Here is a 4,070-nt window from a genome sequence, read left to right as displayed (position 1 = left end):
GATCTGACTTTGGGTAGTGAGCACACAATGCAATATACAGATGATATATTACAGAATTGTACATTTGAAACCTATAAAATTTTATTGACCAATCGTCTCAATAAATTTAATTTAAAAATTATTTTAAAAATCCTGATTCACATTAACCTTACAGATAAATAAAATCTGAAGTTTATTATAGTTTAATAATCATCACTGACTTGGATTATCAATCAGATCTACTGGTTTTTATATATTTTATAAGCATATGTTTTGCAACTTTAAGGGCAATGGCATATTTTCATAACATCAACTTCCTTGTGTATTTATGTAATAAATACCTGTCTAAAACAAGAATTAAGTCTTATAGTATTGTTTATAATAAAGCTCCAATGAAACCAAAATTATGAAGAGTGGGTAGTGTTTTAATCGTTAGTATATTTCCTTATTCCTTTTTTTAATGCCTGACACATGTGTATCAGAATTTTCATTGTTTGAGTCTTCAAAAACTGCATGTCTTTCAAGCATTAGGAGATGTCTTTCAAAACAACATACTCTTCTATTATTTTCCACTTTACAAGTCCACCTCCCTTCCCCCTCCCTAAAAAGGCTCCAAACCCTTCAGGCCTTGAATCATGTCACTATCATTCCAGCTAAAGGGAACTGGAGAGCACTCCCCTGGGTTCCTATTAACACCTGCTACTTAATCAGCCAGAGGGGCTGTTGGTGACTGATAGCACATAGTTCCATCCATCCCTCCTCCCTCCTTCCCCAGAGGCCGTACCACCATTGCAGCCATCCCAGCCTGGGGAGTGAGAGTAACAGAGATGGGGCAACATGGAGAGTTGGAGAAATATATACAATTGTTCAAAAGCTGGAATTTGCTAGTAGTAAATTCCCAGTTATAAATTTGTAAACCAAGAACATGCAGCTGTGGAATGTATTAGCTGCAAGTCTATAATTTTTCAGCTTTCGGATTCATAAATATTTTAGGTATTGTACAAATACAGCAGCAATAATAATAGAGACCTCCCTGGATAGAAGGTTGCTACAGCTAAGATGTATGCAGCTTAGCATGGGGGTGGGGAGCCTTACATTTTGAGCGAAGAATAAGTTTAGCAGTGCAGCCATCTCTAATTTAGACTGTTTTCTTAATCTGCTGCCAGGGGACCATGCTGGGTGATTTACAGTAATGAACTCCACCTGGATGCTCTGTAAATCTGAAGAGAACTGCAGCCTAGTAACTGTTGTTACCACAGATCTGGTTGAGTGAGTTCTAATTTGATCATTAAGTGACCATCCCACCAAGGAACCATGAGAAATGCTTAGAGACTGCCATTCCATGATAGTATAAGAAGGGTTGTTTATTTAAATAAGATTATTATAAAACAAAATTACCTATAATAAGAAAAAAAAAGTCAGAAACGTTTGTAGAATAAAAATACTAAATATTTAATCTTGAACCAGTGGATCATGGTGTTAGTTCAATGGGATCGGTATTTTTTAAAAGAGAAAGAAGTAATATAAATTTTCAAAACACACAGAGCTCTTTACTAAAATTGTTTTAACACCATTATACAATCGATGGCTGTTAACTCTCCAATGGCAACTGTAATACTGGGAGCATCTGGCCTTATAGAAATAGTACACTAAGTTATACATTATAATATACTGCATAATAAAACATTGAGTAAGTAGCATTTTTACAGATGTAGAATGCATATGTCATTGCTGTATAACAACGGTAATAAAATTCTATCTATATCCTAAAATGTACAAGTTGAACTGTATGAATTGAATTTACTTTTTAATTTCTGTCCAAAACTCTGGTCACTATCTCAATAATTTGAGAACAAGGCTATGGCCACTACCACTGTTTCTGCTGCTTTATCAAGGCCATTGGGAACCAGTGCTATCGCAAAATATGCCACTGATTGATCTTGCTGCTCCCTGTTACTGAAATTAATTTTCTGTCCATCTCTTGTTACAAATTCTTGTTCACTTTAATGGTCATTTATTGCACTTTCTTACCTATCCCCCCTTCTTCTGACAATAGAACAAATATAACAATCATGTTTCTCTGGGTAACCACACCTCCCTATTTACAGTTTTTGTAGTCTGAGTGATCAGTTGGAACATAGGTCAAATTTACCAAAAAAACTTAGCTAAATGAGCCAATACAGACTTCAGTCATTCATTCTGCTTAACATTTTCTAAAAATTATGAATATCTGCATTCCAATTAATTTTACAAAGTAATTAAGACGTATTTTCAGTCAATATTGAGTATTCTTTTTACTAGATTAATAAATGAATCAGCTATCTCAAGGGAGAATGCATTCTCGTTATTGAAAATGTATTAGCAAAGGCTGATAATTCCTTGGTGGGTATTTTGTAGTGGAGAGTCTCACTATATTAGATAATATTTGATATTCCTATTAACATAGGTATTTTATGATTCATAAACTCAGCTCATACTTAGTACAGATCGAAGAACTCTAAGCACCAAGTAGAAATGAAAAAGAAATGAGCAAGTACTCTTAAACATTTAAAACAGACTTAGATCAAGTCAAATAGAATACAGTACAAAAATGAACTGAATATTTCAACCAACTGAATGATATATTTCTAGCTCTATAAATAAAGTTATTTTCACAAAGGTCATTAAAAAATAAAGATTTCTAGCAGAATTCTATTTTGAGTCCAATCACAATGATGGTACATTAACTTCCATAATTCTTCTAAAACTCTGGTCCTTCAAACTTTTTAATTTCAGTTACTTTCCCCCTTCTCACATGTTACCTACAAACATAATTTAAACCATTTCATTTATTGGATTCACTGATAACAGAAAATATCATACAGTATTCTTTCCCAACTCAGTAAACGGCAACTCCAAATTTTATGAACTATGTGTTTAAAATATCCCTAAGAAGTCTAATCACTTCTTATTAACTAATAGCCTTATAGGAAAAAAAATAGACAAATCTACCACCATACTTGAAGATTTTAACACTCCTCAATAATTAGAATAGGAAAAAATATGTAAGGATATAAAAGATTAGAACACTTCCAACTATCATAAACAAATTTATTCTTTTTTTAGGACTATTTTTTTAGAGAATTTTTAATTTTACAACAAAATTGAGAGGAAGGTACAGAGATTTCCTATATACCCCTGCCTCACACATGCATAGCCTCCCCCATTATCAACATCAGTCACTGGAATAGTACATTTTTACCAAAAATGAACCTACATTGATACATCATAATTATCCAAAGCTTATATATGTTAGGGTTCACTCTTGGTGTTATACAGTCCATATATTTGGACAAAAGAGTATTGACATATAGTCATCATTATATCATATAGAGTATTTTCACTCCCTTAAAAATCCACTGACCTTTTTAATTGTTTCTAGTTTGCCTTCCCCAGAATGTCATATAGTTGGAATCATACAGTACAAAACCTTTAAAGATAGGCCTCTCTCACTTAGCAGTATGCATTTAAGGTTCCTCTATTTCTTTCCTGTCTTGATAGCTCAGTTCTTTTTAGCATTTAATAATAATCCAATGCTTGGGTTATCAAAGTTTATTTTTTCATGTACCTACTGAAGGACATCCTGGTTGCTTTCAAATTTTGTCAAAAATGAATAAAGCTTCTATAAACATCCATATGCAGGTTTTTTGTGGACATAAGTATTCAGGTCCTACAGATAAATACCAAAGAGCACAACTGCTGAATTGTAAGATTAGATTTAGTTTTGTAAGAAGCCATCAAACTATGGCCCATTTTAATGCACATTATTTTCAACTATGGCAGCAAACACATTCTTTTCAAGTGCATATGGAACATTTACCAAGATAGCCATAAAACAAATCTCTATCAAGTGAAAAGGATTAAAATTAGAAAAAGTATATCTTCTGACTTTAAAAAATAATTGAATTAAAAATAATCAAATGACCATATTACCTAAAGCATTATACAGATTTAATGCAATTCACATTAAAATCTCATCAGCATTTTTTAAAGAAATAGAACAAAAAATCATCAGATTTGTATGGAAGCACAAAAGACCCTGAATTGCCAAA

Source organism: Pteropus alecto, unplaced genomic scaffold (genome assembly GCF_000325575.1).
Source record: "Pteropus alecto unplaced genomic scaffold, ASM32557v1 scaffold20, whole genome shotgun sequence".
NCBI lineage: Eukaryota > Metazoa > Chordata > Mammalia > Chiroptera > Pteropodidae > Pteropus > Pteropus alecto.
Note: the sequence above shows the minus strand (reverse complement) of the source record.